Here is a 16,143-nt window from a genome sequence, read left to right as displayed (position 1 = left end):
TCTGATTAAAAAATTGTTTATGTATTGTCAAATATAAGGATGATTGGTGACCTGTTGGTAAACGGTACTAATTTCCAGCAAAGAACTTTAATAATGATCACAACTGTAGCTATATTTATTAAAAAACTCTGACATGACTAAGACAAAGGAATGAAATATATTTAATTAAAGGTTTGAAGCGAAGTATTTGTTCCACTGGCAAATTAAAAGAAAGTCACTGAGCACGTTACCCTTTCATTCATTTATACTTATCTCCTTCCCCTCTGTTTACTTTCTGGTTTTTAATATCCAGCATTCATTTTTAGAAGTGGCTTGAATTACTGATAGTAGAACTGGGTGATAGTTTTAGCATTGGCTTTATCTATTTATTGATTTCTAGATTGGTTCTTCATTGCATTCCTGATTAAAGGTACAGATAACATGTGAAGAAAGCCTTGTCAGCCCTTAGTAGCTGCTCCTTATCAGCAGTTGCTTGCTGTTTCTGCAGGCCTGATCTTGCGTTGCAAGGATGCAGAGTGATCATTTACACGTTTCGCAATTATATTATTCATGTCTTCATATGGTACACTTAGTAATGCACTTACAGCATGGGAAATTCCAAAATGCTCTGTACTTGTAAATCTGCGTGAGTTTATTTTAAATATACTTCATTCGGAAGAAGGTAAAATGCCTCTAGAGATAAACGGTCATACATTTCCTGTTAGCTGACTGAATTGAATCCAGACTAAGTTAGTAATGACCAAAAGCTGTCCCTGTTTGAGAAGTTTAAATTGTCTGTGTGGAAATCAGTAGATGGGCACAGTATAAATACTGACAGACATAAAAGCCATCTTCTTAATTGACAATCACTTGCCCCCTTGTTGATCATTTCAATCAAAAAGCCAACACAGAGATTTAACTATCCTTTCAACCTAAAAGGGTCCCTTTAAAGCAGAGTTAAAGTAAATTGGCAGGGCACTGTGGGGAAACTTGTTCTTCAGATGCTTTAATTGTTCCTGTTGGCTGGATAAAAGATGATCCCATTCTTCAGGACTGGTGAGCCACCATGTGTCATCAGAAGAAACCTCACCTAAAAATCAAGAAAGAAAATATTGGAAATGTTTTGTATTATAACCCAGGCATGAACATTAAGTTGCCACCCAGGTCTACTAAGAGAAATTCTAGGCCCCATGATAGAAATCAGTGGGCCCCCTGACTCCGTCAGTCAGGACCACAAGCTCCCCCACCACCAAGATGCCCCAAGTGCAGCTCTCCTTGGCTGTGGTTTGCTCTTTGCAGCCAATGGGAGTTTCAAGGCTCCATGGCTACAGACACGTTAAGGAAATAAAGCAGTGCAGGCTTGCCAGCAGCTTACCCTGGCAGGCCCCATGATCCAGGTTTGAAAAATGCTGTTCTAGAGGATTCTACTCTTTGTGAAAGGTTATGGTATATACAATGTGGAATGAGTGTGAAAAAGTTATTGCAGGATGAATATAACTGCACTAAGAGCACTGCTGTAGGCTGGGAACGATCAGTCATATTCTGCCCATTTTCAGTGAGAGCTTTTTGCTGGTGTTTATAAAATGCTGGTACCGAACACCTGACATATATTTCAGGAATACTGTCATTATCTATTATTTCTTAAACACAGAGGATGTGCTCGGTACTATACAGGACAAAAATGAAGACAGGCCTTGTTCAAGAACCTAGTCGACAGACAGGTATGATAAGACAAAATTCCTTGATTCCCTTTGGGTTCAGTCATGATACCGTCTATTCTTTACAATTTAGACTATCTGCTACTTTAATGCAGCAAATAGATTCCTAATCTAGTTTGAGTTTCTTCTTGTAACCTTACTGGCTGAATTAATTTCTTTAGGAACTCTCTTGAATTAATGTCTGTCAGACAAGGCAAACGAATTGGCATTGATGTTATTTATTGATTTCAAGATTAGCTCTTCATTTCTTTCCTGCTGAAAGGTATAGACACTATTTGATAGAAAGCCTGCTGTCCCTGAGTATTTGTGCCTCCTTATCAGCAGGCTTTTGTGACTTTGGCAGAACTATTATTAGATTATGTTTCCAGTAGCAAAGTCATATTTCATGACCCACATCTCTGTTTATGCTTTCTTAGTTTTAGTTCTGTAAGAGCTGGAGTTAGATAAGAATACTAATACGTGGTGTTCAGTCATTACCCTTTTGGTTTCACATGTGTGTCTCGTTGAAAAGAATGAAGTATATACCCCAGTTAAGATTTTTTAATTAGAATATCCTTAAGCAAGCATATGGTGAAGGCAATTTTCAAGAGATGTTTTTTTGTGGGACGTTGCAGGAAAGGGCTTGGGAAGTTTGTAGAATCTTTTGGACCTCTCTATTACAGTGCATTGATTTTGTTAGGCCTTTGGAACCTGAAGAAACTCAAAGAGTCAGTTTTCAGTTTTCTCACCTGTAGGATACGATTGCATGTGCTTGGGGTAAAGTGGGACACATAAGGAACTGAAAGGCAGAGGCAAGAGATGCAGAAAAACAGACTTAGAATAAGAAGAAAACCATCTAAAGTTTGTGGAGGTTTTGGACAACCTGCAGTCAACATTACTTAATTAGTAGTAATTTTGGCACCCGATCGTGCCATGTACTGAGCAATTCATCTGTCTAATCATTTATAATGGGGCAGGCAAAACAAGGCCCGTGGACGGGTTCTGACCCCTAGGTTGACTCACCAAGACTCCCAGGCACACACAGCAGCTAGCCACTTTAGAGCAGTCCCATCCTGCTTTAAGTAGCTGGCTGTTCCCTATGGTTCTCTCTGCTCCAAGTGCCAGGGGGAGTAGGAGGCTTCACACACTGCCACTAACCCCCAGCAAAATCTCTCAGCTCCTATTGGCCTGAAGCCACTAGGTAAGCTCCTCCCAGCAAGAGCATCTTTCTGGCACCCCAGCCCCTTCTTTCCCCCTAACTCCCTGCCCCAGGCCACCACCTCCTCCTGCCACAGGTCATCACCCAAAGCATCTCCACCCTTCTCCTCCAGGTCATAACTCCCTCCCAGACTCTATACCCTCTCTTAGACACCTCCTTCTGGCCAGAATCCTCTCCTGCACCCTTGCCCTCTCCTGCACCCTAAGCCCCTGCCCCAGAATCCCAGATCACAGTCCCCCTCCTCCATCCAAACTCCCTCTCAGACCCTGCACCCCAGTCTCCTACCACAAGCTTTTTCTTGGACTCAACCTTCATCCCAGACCCAACACCCCCTCCATTAACCAAAATCTTGGACTGGCACCCCCTTCAAAAATTATTGGCCACCCCTGGTTTATACTGTCTTTGTCATCACAATATCTAAAGGCCAACACTTATTTAATAATTATTATTTTTTAAAACAACCATAATTTGGGGGTAGACAATGAAGTGAAAATTGTTAATATAGATTCAGAAATTGCTAAAGCCAGAAGGAACCACTGTGATCATGTAGTCTGATCATCTGAAGCCCTATGACTTCCCTAAATTAACTCTTGTTTGAACTAAAGCATAGCTGTTAGAAAAATATCTGATCTGGGTTTAAAAAAAATCAGTGATGGAGGGTATGTTGTTCCTAGGATTGATTACTCTCATTTAAATGTGTGCCTTGTTTTTAGTGTGAATTTGTCCAGCTTCCATTATGAAAGAGAGTGGTGTAGGTCTATGCTGGTTAGGCTTGTGTAGCAGGTATTGGTGCAAGAGGACCTAAATAGCCCTTGTCCTGTTAGCTCCGATCAAGGGGAACAGATTGGAGCCAGGAAAAATACCTGATGCCAAGGGCTATCTAGGTTGTGAAGAAGCCAGAACTGGGGCCAGGCAGTGAGGGAGATGTCAATCACAGAGGGAGCTTGGAGGCCTTCTGAGGACTGAAAGAGGGGGAACCCTCCCCCCCGCCCCCGTAAAGACTGTATATAGTTGGGCATTGATGGTGGGACAAACTTTGGTTATGTACAACCCTGAGGTCTTTCTGAGCCTGATTTCAGAGGGCAACCAATGCCCAAGAAGGAGGGGCTGGTTGTGCACCACTTGGTCTTGGTCAGGATTTTGAGGGAATTATGTTATATAAAATACCCATGATAATGATAATGAGTAGTTCTGTGGCACCTTAGAGATTAACAAAGGTATAGGATCATGAGCATTCATGGGTAAAATCCACTTCATCAGATGAGTTGGAGTGGAAATAACAGAAAACAGGTTTCCACTCTACTTCATCTTATGAAAGGAGTTTTACCCATGAAAGCTCATGATCCTAAACCTTTGTTAATCTTTAAGGTGCTACAGGACCACTCATTGTTTTTAAAGTTATAGGCTATCACAGCTACCCCTCTGGGACCTCTAACAATAATGATGTAAGGCACACATATAAGAAAGTACCACAACATTCTGCAGATAAAGTGCCCCATGCTACCATGTACAATAATAAAATTACAATATTTTAAATAAGTCTCAGAGGGGTTGCTGTGTTAGTCATAGTGAATGTAACTACATCTCTGCATAAACAACAAGGAGTCTGTGGCACCTTAAAAACTAAGGGATTTGTTTGGGCATATGCTTTTGTGGGTAAAAACCACTTTGTCAGATGATGACATGGAAAAACCACTTTGGTAGATGATTATGTGGAATACTGTGGGACTGGTTTCTGACAGACCAAGAGAAAGTGTGGTTCAGGAGAAATTAAAAAATGAAAATGAAGATGTGAATTAATTTGCCAGTATGAAGCTTTCTGTGGTACCTACTCTCTATACACAACCTGCAGCCAAATACTTGCTAGAAATCATGGGGAATGTATTATATTGTGAGATATTCAAATATCTCACACACAGACACACAGACACGCACACACATTTTAAATGTCTGTGAGTCTGGATCACTGGGGGAAGCCTGACCTTCAAAAGGTATAAATGTTAGCTCTCTCCTTTGCATGGGCAGAATTTTATTTGACTGTTCTATTTCCTGACCCGTGCAGCAAAGTGCTAGGTAATATATATTGTTATGGAAGGAGGCAGCCTTTTTATTTCCATTCTTTTCCCACTCCATGACTCTCAGACTTGTAGTTAATATTTTAGAGACCCCATAGAGAAGATGAATGTCATTCCATTTTTTGAAAGCTCTATATACCTGGTAGATGCAAATGTGACAGAGGCTAAATAGACCTTGGAGTTTTTATCATCACTCGGGGAATGGCTGGAGATCTCCACTGCTGCTCTTCTTTTTGCAAGGTCAAGCAGCAGCTTTGGAGGAGAGACTGTCAATACCTTTTCTGATTTTCACTTCCATAGGACATTTCAAAATTTCTATTTTTCATTCTAAAACTGAACAGTGATTCTCCAAAACAACCACCTCTATTAGCAATGCCATACCATATAAACTCATAATGCTAAATCTCCTGTGTGATGGCTCCCAAACGTTTTGTTTGCCTGTTTAGCCCCACATTGCTAATTCATTTTGATGCCAGTGAACTTCTGAGCACTTGACATAATAAAGATGGACCTGAGTCCTGACGTTCACATCCAAACCTCCTAGTGTTTTGGGGACAGATTAGCTCATCAGAAGTTTATCAAAACTAATCTTCTTCCATGAAATATTTGGGTTTTGATGAACCAGGATTTTTCTGAAACACACCGAATAGAAAAATTCATGGCCAACCCTACTGATTACATATTCAAGTACTTCACTGTCACATGATAGCGACCCAAATACTTTACTGTAGCTCAGTGGTCAGCAAGCTTTTCAAACCAAAGAGACAAACTACATCAAAATTCAGAACACGTGGTCAACAAAGAGCCATATAAGAATGCTCATTTGCATGACTAAAAATATATAATATTATTGGAAAGTGACATGACTAAAAATAATATAAATCAGCATTTCCCAAACTATGGGCTGCGGCCTGTTACCAGGCCGCGGGAAAAAAATACCGGGCCTCAGCATGCCTGGTGGCTGCCAGCAGGGCCGGCCTTAGGCTGATTCGGGCCCCGCGCCCCTGAACCCGGAAGTGCCGGCGAGTTACAGAGCCGGGGGCCCTGCTCCATCAATACGTGTCTCTCCCCCGGCTCTGGGGTCTCTCCCCTGGCTCTGCCTGGAGCGGGCCCAGGCCACCACGCTGCCCCCCCCGCGCGTCCTCCCACCCCATCCCCAGAGCGTCCCCACCATGCGTGGCTCCTCCTCACCGCCTGCTGCTGCCCATGTGCGGCGTTGCACGTGGGCGGGGAGGACGCCTGGGCGTGACGTGATGTCACGGCCCGGGATTTTAAAACTCTTCTGAGGCACGTGGCGGGGCCACGCTGGCTCTGGGTTCAGCCTCCGGGGCCTGAGCGCGGCCTCTGGCCCCGCAATGTGGAAGGCAGAAGGTAGGGAACGGGTTTGGGCGGCGAGGCGGAGGTGGGCTTGGGCTTGGGCGGGGGGAGGGGAAGGCACCAAGGGACAGGGTGCAGGAGAGAGAGACAAATGGCAGGGGGCCAAGTGCAGACAATGAGGGAAAGGGCAGGAAGGGGAGGTGTCAGTGGGAGGGGGACAGGGTGATGCTGGGAGAGGACAGGAGAGGAGAGGAGAGAAGAGGGGAAGGGCATTGGGGGCTGGTGGAGGAGGTTCTGGGAGAAGGCTTGAAAGAAGGGGTGGGCATGAGGAAGGCCAGGATGGAGCAAGTCATGTGTGAGGGCACAGAGGGGCAGGAGGGGAATGGGGCAGAGAGTGGTGAGGGGGTGGGTATTAGGGAAAAAGAGGGCAAAGAGGGCAGGGGCAGTAAGGGAAGGGGGAGGCACCAGGAGGGTGCAGGGCTAAGGGAAGATGCAGGTGCCAGGGGATTCTGGGGTGAACTGTCTGGCTGGTAGACACACTCATGCAGCCTGAGCACATTTACCAGCCAGGCAGTTCAAAACTACAAACAGATACATCTGATAATAATACAACTTACCTAATGAGAAAATACCAGACATGTTATATGTCTGGTATTTTCTCAGTTTGTTTTTTATGTGTTTATATTTTTGGGCTGCAAAAAGCAGTACTGAAAAAAAAGGGTTCCAACTAAAGTAAAAAGTTTGGGAAACCCTGGTCTAACCAGCTTTCTGTCTGTCTTACAGTCCATTTATCCAATCCATATTCCTTAACTTGCTGGCAAGAATATTGTGGGTCACCATATCAAAAGCTTTGCTAAAGCTGGCACTGGGGGTTTTGGGAGGACCAGAAACAACTTATTTGAATATTCATCATTTGATTAATGAATATGCAAATATACAAATGAACATTACCAGTCCTCCAAAAGTTTGTGAATGGATTTACTGGTTTCCATGTCAAAAAGTTTGGGAACCCCTGGTATAAATGAAACAGTGTACTCATAGACTTTATTTAATGAGACTGCTGCTGCTGCATTTTTTTGCACATTTCTTTGACGTTTACATCATAACTGGTCAAATCCAGCCTTATGCTGTCCTCTGTCAATCTTACGGCAGGGGACTGGGGGTTTGTGGGGGAGCAGGAGTCAGGGTTTGGATGTATGATGGGCTCAGGGCACAAGATTAGGGTAGGATTATGTTATAGCAGGAGGCTGGGGATGTGGGAGTGCAGGAGTCAGGGTTGGTGGGGTATGAGGAGCTCAAGGTAGGGGTTTGGAGTGTGTGGGAGGTGCAGGAAGCAGGTGCTGTGGGTGGGAGAGGGGCTGTGGGGCCAGATTACCTTACCTGACCAGGGCTGGACTGCTGCACCCCGGCAGCAGTGGCTGGATGAGGGGCCAGCCAGATCATGGCCTCCTCTCCTACCCATGCTGCAGAATTGGGGGAGGGGGAGCCTTCCAGCCCTTCCTGCAGCCAGATAGGAGCTGGATCATGGGACCTACCCCAGGATGGGGACAGCGGAAGGATACTGTGGCTAGATGGGGGCTGGGCCCCAATTGGGGCCTTGTTGGCCAGGCTACCGCAGGAGCAGCTGCACGGCAGTCTTGGCCCCGGTTTTGGGAGCAGTCAGGCAGCCATCATGTGACCTGGCCTGGCTGCAGCTCTGGTCCTGGGGAAGAGTTGAAGCTGGTGCCAGGGCCACATGGTGGCTGCCCAGCTGCTCCCAGGGTGGGGCCATGGGGCTAGGGTTGTGGTGTGGCTGTTCCTGGGGCTGCACAGCGACACTGGCCCTAGGAAAAGCCATACTGTGGCCCAGCTCCAGCTCCGGTACACAAGGCATCCAAATATGGCAAAAGAGCCATATTTGGTGCCCTACTGAGCCATATTTGGCTCCTGAGCCATGGGCTACCTACCCCTGCTGTGGCTGAACAGATAGAGCTATGGCAACGGCAGGCGTCTTTATCTGAAAGGGCAATGTTCTACTCATATACCTTAGTAATAATGCATTTAGCATGTGATTGCAATCACACAGAGGGTGAGTTGCAGGTTTTAGCCACAGTGCTACGTCCTTTCGGGGGGAGGAATATGTCATTAAGAGTTGGCACAAGGCCAGCTAGAGGGTCCTGGCATCAGAAACAGACTTGAGTAAGAAGTTACAGCAGTACCAGGTGCCCACACATTTCCTCTGCTAGCAGACTCACAGCCAGACCTGGCCTTTGGGCAAGGTGAGCAAGGCAGTTGCCTTGGACCCCACGCATTCAGGGCCCCATGCTGCCCAGCTCCCACCCTGCCCACCTGGCTGCTCACTCGCAGCCCTGTCTGGGAGCCGCTCAGCCATGTGGCTCAGCCAACCACAGCATGCTGCCTTGGGCCCCGCAAACTCTTTGGCTGGGCCTGCACACAGCTGCCCAAGCACGGGCATGGGAGGAGGAGTGGCCAGGGTGGTTGGGCGATTCTGTGGTTCAGCATGTCTCCTCATCTGTCTCTACTAGTAGTGCGCCCACTGAGATCTAAAACTCCCCTTCCACAGTGGAATCCTTGTATGAGGACAAAGTAGCAAACGCTGCTTACCCTGCCTCAAGGAGGGAACGCCCCTGGGCTGCAAGGAGGCAGGCTGCTGTAGGGAGGTTCCTCTTGCTCATCCAAGTAAGAGTTTTTCTATGATTCAAAAGTTAAAATTCTTTTTACCTTAGGATTTCCAATGCACCCACAGGGCAGTCTGAAGCCATTTTCCTTTGGCAGCCATCTACAAGCTGCTAGAAATTAAAATGACCATTACATGTTTACTGGTAGTGAGAAGTGTAGGCCCTGAGTAACCAAGACCTGATAGTTGCTAGTTTCTATCACCCTGGCCTATACTGGACTTTTACTTTTAGTGGTAGATGTTGTGTTTATCTGAATTCTCTGTGTGCATACAGATAAAAATTTCTAACAGTCTTACTGGAAGATTGCAATGTAATCCTCTTTTATGCTTACAATCTGGAACATTAACACACATCATCAAAAAACAGAGAGAGAGAGACAAAGCTGTCTGGCAGTTCCCTAAGGCCAGGTCTAGGGAAGGTCAGCTTAAACTACAAATCTCCAGCTATATAAATAATGTAGCTGGAGTCAACATACCTCAAACCGAGCTTGATGCTGTCTCCACAGCAGGAAGTTGTTTGGAGAAACGCTCCTATTGGCTTCCCCTACTCCTTGCAAGGAGTACCATCACTGGTGGGGGTGCCCTCAGCATTCAGTTTAGTGGTTCTTTACTAGACCTGCTAAATCAAACCCTGGAAGATCTATTGCCAGAGCATGAATCCTCTGGTAAGAGGAGACATGGCCTAAGGCAGATAGCATAACTTATTCCCACCTTGTTCTAGGCTTCTTTTTTACCAGACTATCTACTGCAAGATCACATGCTTCACTAGAGAGCCACTAGCCTGCAAGCTGGACCAGGAAACCACCCTCGCTTGAAATTCTAACACAGTCCTCAGTACACTACAACAGAGAGCTCGCTAAGAAGCTGATCTCTAAAAAGCTCTCTCTCCACTGGTTTACCTCCTGGACAATACATCTCTTATTTGGTCTTCACAATCAGAATCATCCACAGAACCAGCAATTTTATTACAGCAAATAGATGATCAAGGAGGCAGACTGGAGCAATCCATACCTTTGGATGCTAGGAGGAAGATGAGCTATGTGTGTCATCACTGGCATGCTGGAGATTAACAAAGTGGCTACGTCTAGACTGGCATGATTTTCCGGAAATGCTTTTAACGGAAAAGTTTTCCATTAAAAGCATTTTCGGAACAGAGCGTCTAGATTGGCACGGACACTTTTCCGCAAAAGCACTTTTTGCAGAAAAGCGTCCGTGCCAATCTAGACGCGCTTTTCCGCAAAAAAGCCCCGATCGCCATTTTCGTGATCGGGGCTTTTTTGCAGAAAACAAATCTCAGCTGTCTACACTGGCCCTTTTGCACAAAAAAGTTTTGCGCAAAAGGGACTTTTGCCCGAATGGGAGCAGCATAATATGTCCGCAAAAAGCACTGATTTCTTACAGTAGGAAGTCAGTGCTTTTGTGGACATTCAAGCAGCCTGTGTAGACAGCTGGCAAGTTTTTCCGGAAAAGCGGCTGATTTTCTGGAAAAACTGGCCAGTCTAGACACAGCCAGTGAGAACAGAACAGAAATGAAACCCTAAAAATGCTGTAAAGCTTCAAAACAGATCATGCACTCAGTATGGCCATTTGTAAATAGATTATGCATATTTTATATAGCTGGAGATATACCATCTCATAGAGCTGGAAGAGACCCTGATAGGTCATTGAATCCAGTCCCCTATCCTTAGGGTAGGACCAAGTACCAGCCCTGGCAGATTTGCCCCATATCCCTAAATGGTCCTTTCAAGGATTGAACTCACAACCCTGGGTTTAACAGGCTAATGCTCAAACTACTAAGCTATACAATTGCTAGTATTAGATAATACTAGTTTCCATAAAGTCTGTTGCCTGAAATGTGATTTAAACTGGAATTCCATTTGCCTTCTGCTGAGCTAGTCTAAATCAGTTTACACAAAGTTCAAAAGCCATTCTTTCTCTCACTCACTCGCACACACACACACACTCTGAAGTTGGTCCAGTGAAAACCTTGTCTCTCTAATAACTGTAACTGTGTTGGTTCCAGAAATAGAGTTATAATACTGAATTTTAAAAAATAAGAATTCTGGAAGGGATGTAAACCTAAATGTTTCATGACATTAGCCCCAAACACTAACTATTAGTGTTGAAACACTTCCTGGGGCAGCTAATCCTATAACTTCCTTCTGTTGAATTTCTTCCACCTTCTTCTGCAACATCTAGTACAGGCCTTCATTGCAGATGGGACATCGGAATAGATGAACCACTATTTGGGCAATTCCTATGCTCTTAACTGAGAACTTTGGGTATCTCCTTGTATGCAAAGTTAGATGTGCTGATTGTCTTCCCAGTAATAAATTCATTTTCATCATCTTTATTTCACTACTTAAATCCATTTACAAGTGAGCTAACACCTGCTCTCATGCTGCATTTTCTGTTTCTATCACCATCTTGAAAAGGCCACACCTGTCATCTGCACTCAGATTTATTACTTCAATGGCAATTTTGTCATGATTTGGCCAAACCTTCTTCAATGAAATTTATTATCCAGCTCTAATCAACTTAAAGAAGATTAACATTAAGAAAGCTAGGGGAATATTGTGATAGCTTTACTGACATTGAATACCTTATTCTGTAAGTAGTTCCACTGATTTTTTGTGGAGCAACTTATTGTGTAAGGTTCTTTTCACCATGAGCAAGGTAACCATAATCTGACTCAGTATCATAGAAGTCTAGAGTGAAAGATACAAACAGGTATCACAAATGCCTACTCTAGAGAAGAAGAAGAAGAAAAGGAAGTAGATATTTGTCAATAAGCAAATATTATCCCTTATTAAGGGAACTGAAACATATGTACTTCCATATGCATGTTTTGTGTGCGTGATTGTTAGTGCTAACATTTATGAAATTGTTTGTGTTTATAGTCTTTTCATAAACACACAACAGCTGTCTGAGTTCTTGTGACTGTCCTAAATTGTAAACCAAGTCTGTCTGTCCATCCGTTTCTTCTAGAAACCTCCTAAACTTGGTATGCAGCTTCCCCTTATCATAACTTAAAGAAAGGTCAGGGTTTGATTGTGTGTGGGATAGAACCTCCTCCCCAATTCGTATGGGGATGCATAAAAAGAACTCCCCCTACATGGTGAGAGCTAGGATCACTAAATTTGGTGTACATCTTCCTTTAGCATAACTTAAATGAAGGTAAAGGGTTGGTTGTGCCAGGGTTATGGGATGTGCCTGGAATGGGATTGCTTCTCAGAAAACCACGAGGCACGGAATGACCAGGCAGGTGAAAGGCACTGGCTGGAGGTTCGCCTCCCCCATCTGGGACTGCCTCAGCCCTGAGCCTCCCACTACCCAGGCACTCTTTAGGGATGGCAGAGGGGGCTGATTTATACAAGAACATCGCTTCATGTTCCCCTTCATGAGGGAGTGAGAGGAAAGTGCAGTTTTCTGTATTCCTCCCTCTAGGGAGCACAGGAGGCAGCTGAACCTGGACCTGCCCCAGATAGGAGATATGCATCCCTTCCCCAGCTGTGCCCGCTGGAGCTGCAGCAGCCATGAAGAAACGCTTCTCACCTGGCCCCAAGCTGCTGCAGTGAGAAAGGTCTGTGGTAGTCCTTTCTCCCCAGGGCTGCCTGCATACTGAACCCCTCAACCCCAGGATCACAGCAGAACAATGATTCAAATGAAGCATGGACATTTTCATTTTATTTAAAAAAGTGAATTGAATTAAGAGCCCACGCAACCCCAGGTAAATCTTCTAGTTATTTATATTACTTTGTATGTTATACAAAAGTTTTCCCCTTTTCACCGGTTATTTTATCAATTTAAACATTTCTCACTTGGAAAAAGCAAGTCACCTTGACCAATCGAACTCCCTCAATACATCTGTCTACTTAAAAAAAGTATCAACAGTTGATCAATTTAATAATGCACACGTTTTATACTATTTAAACAACGGAATTTTGTGCTGCAAAAATATCCTTGGGAAAAAATATAGCATGGAGAGAATAAATAAGATCCCACTAGACTTACAGTGTTTTCTCTCCTGTATTAAAGGAGGAGGTAAGGCAGCTAAAAACCCTTTAGAAATTAAATTTACTTTCTCCTGGCTGATTTAACACCTGGTAAAGCCCAGACAAACACCTGCTTCATTAAGCAGGATAAGTCAGTTATAACTCACAGGAAATGCATTTCAGTCCATAGCTTAAAATATTTAGGTTTAGAAAAAAATTATTAAATACCCTTTAATGTATCATTATAACTAACAGTCCACAAGTCATTCTATGGCAGGAATATCAATTGCTAACCATGGTAAGTATGTGAATGGGATGCAGCAGTTTTTTAAAAAGTGATACTGCCTAATAGTTTAAAACTTTGCCTAAGGTCTGATCCCCAGCCCATTTATGTTAATGGAAAGACCTCCTTTGACTTTAGTGGACTCTAGATCTGGCTTCTAGCGTACAAAGTTATATGTAATCAATTGAACATTTTTTCCCGGAGGTGTTGTTGATTGGATCAGAATATTTGTAATTCCCTAAGGCCCTTATTTTGAGCAATTAAAAAATGTCAGTACCTTTAGCTGGAGGTAACAGGAGAAATAGATGAAGAAGTTTCTCTCGAGCCATACAGATGGGCTAAGCAAACTTGGCATTTGTGGTTAGTGCGTATTTTCATTCAAACAATCTGTCAGTCAAGTCCCAATAATTTGGCACGGAGCTGTTACCAGACAATGTCCCCATCTGTGAAAGAAACTGGCACAGGAAATTGACTCATTTATACTGGTTGGGAAAATTACCAACAAGACAAGAGGCTGAGTTGACTTTAATGTTTGATTTTTATCTCGTTGCTCATACCTTATTAAAATGTATTTGGCTGTGTCTACATTGATGCGATCTTGCGCAAAAGCGGCTTCTTTTGCGCCAAAACTTGCTGCCTGTCTACAGTGGCTGCGAGTTCTTGCGCAAGAACACTGACGTTCTAATGTATGAAATCAGTGCTTCTTGCGCAAGAACTATGATGCTCCCGCTCAGGAACAAGCCCTCTTGCGCAACTGATCTTGCGCAAGAAGCCAGTGTAGACAGGCAACATGAATTTCTTGCGTAAGCAAGCCCTATGGTTAAAATGGCCATCAGAGCTTTCTCGCGCAAGAGAGTGTCTACACTGGCATGGATGCTCTTGCACAAAAGCACATTTCTTGCGCAAAGGCACATGCCAGTGTAGACACTCTCTTTTGGAAGAGTTTTTGCACAAGAACTCTTCTGCAAAAGAAGCCTCTGAGTATTCTGCAACAGGAGCCCAAATCACTGCCGGTTACAAACCTGACACTACCAGAGACTTTGATCCTTGGCATTTTGTACAATAAGGGCCACATTGTTAACTTCAATCAGATACATTAAAATTCTGTTCATTGATATCATTTAAAGTATGGCAGCCACATAACTAGGTGTGTTTGCAGCTAAAATCCTCAAACATACCACAGTATAATACAATAGTATAGTAGTTGTACCATTATAGTATCACTGTTTTACACTAGAGTAGTTCTGAATCCTTTACTATAGAATACTGTGGCTAGAGTCAAAGCAATCTCAGATGTCTACCAATCATTGGATACAATTATTTCATTGTAATAGGCTACTATAAATGATGTACTTCTTACAGCATAAAGAATAGACAATATGTTTAAAGGCAAAAGGGCTACCTGGCACTAGACCCTACATGGGAGCACTGATGTTTGTGAAGAAAGTGGCACGTTACCAGTCCTTTTGTTTGGGGAACATGACAAAATTCACAGGCCAGATCCTTAACTCGAGTAAATAGGTCCAGCCCCATTGAATTCAGTGGAGTTATGCCAATTTATATCAGCTGAGAATCTGGCCCAATGACTTGTCCAGTTTATACCAGTTAAGGCTTTGACCCCCAAAAGCTTAATACTTACCTATGCTAATGAATAATGCAAAATTGGAGTGGAGAGATCTTGTGCCCCGCAGAACCAGCTAGTAGAGGGTAGCAAATGCCCTTTCTTTGAAAGGGTCATTATGCTCCTCCAAGTCTCCCAGAGATAGACACTATGAATCTAATTGTTCGTTTACATACACTAGTTGTACACCAGTTTAACTCCATAGATCAGAGTTGTTGATGAATGAATGTACCCCCCTTCTTTGTGTCTGTGGTAGTTTATGTCCGCAAAATACTGTCAGCTAGCTATGAAGGCAGAATGGAGTGCCCAGCTCTGATTGCAGCATCACACTGGCAGCACAAGAGAAGTAACGGTGACAATGTGAAAAGTCATATTTGTCAGTACCACTTTTCATAGCGGACTTATTGTCCTATTTTTACCCTTGCTTCGGCACTGCTGCTACTTTCCCCAACCAGGTGAGAGATTGGGGCTGGGGGAAGTATATCTTAGACCTGGGTTGCCTTCTGCTGAAGGACTGACTGGGGCACTGGAACACTTTCAATAGTGGGGTGTTGAAAGCCAGCTCCTTTCAATGAGACACAGGAGGTAACTGCCATACAGCTCTCAGCAGTGGTGAGGCCTCATCTGGGGAACTGTGTCCAATTCTGGGTGCCACATTTTAGGAAAGATGGGGACAAACTGGAGAGCGTCCAGAGGAGAGCCACAAAAAGGATAAAAGGGCTGGGAAATCTGATCTATGAAGAAAAATTAAAAATCCCTGGGCATGTGCAGTCTTGAGAAAGTGGGACTGAGCGGGAAACCTCATGCCAGTCTTCAAAAATATGAAGGGCTGTTATAAAGAGGATGGTGATCATTTGTTCTCTCTATTCACAGAAGGTAAGACAGGAAGTGATCTGCTTAATCCACAGCAAGGGAGATTTAGGTTAGATAATAGGTAGGAATTTGTAACTATAAGGATAGTTAAATTTTGGAATAGGCTTCCAAGGAAGATTGTGGAACCCCTACCACTGCAGGTTTTAAGACCTGATGAGACAGACATTTATAAGGGGTAGTCTTGGTTTACCTGGTCCTGCCTCAGCTCAGGGTGTTGATCTAGATGACTCTTCCATGTCCCTTCCAGCCCTACATGTTTAAGATTCTATTTCCTACATAACAAAAGCAATAGAATCAAGGACACTGTTTTGGGAGAGCAGGGGGGCGGGGCAGCAGCTGTGCGTATCGAGATGTGGATTGCTTTTCTTCCTGTTCCCCTGACGATAAGGGAGCGAGGGAAAAGTACT

The 16,143-nt window shown here is 44.0% G+C and overlaps 1 long non-coding RNA gene across 2 annotated transcripts; it reads right to left on the bottom strand.

Annotated features, from left to right (window-relative positions):
* Positions 1–145: 145 nt before the first annotated feature.
* On the bottom strand, positions 146–16,103 carry LOC112545837 (uncharacterized). Of its 2 annotated transcripts, XR_012905812.2 has the most exons (4): positions 15,927–16,103; positions 13,520–13,697; positions 8,892–8,978; positions 146–1,069 (listed from the first exon to the last, which is right to left on the bottom strand). It is a non-coding gene; the product is annotated as an uncharacterized LOC112545837 (long non-coding RNA). The 2 variants fall into 2 exon arrangements; XR_003089390.3 differs by lacking the exon at positions 8,892–8,978 and having other exon boundaries at positions 15,927–16,096.
* Between the last annotated feature and the right edge of the window lie 40 nt (positions 16,104–16,143).

This window comes from Pelodiscus sinensis, chromosome 8 (genome assembly GCF_052426305.1).
Source record: "Pelodiscus sinensis isolate ZL-2025 chromosome 8, ASM5242630v1, whole genome shotgun sequence".
Lineage (NCBI taxonomy): Eukaryota > Metazoa > Chordata > Testudines > Trionychidae > Pelodiscus > Pelodiscus sinensis.
Note: the sequence above shows the minus strand (reverse complement) of the source record. Positions and strands in the feature narration are given on the sequence as shown.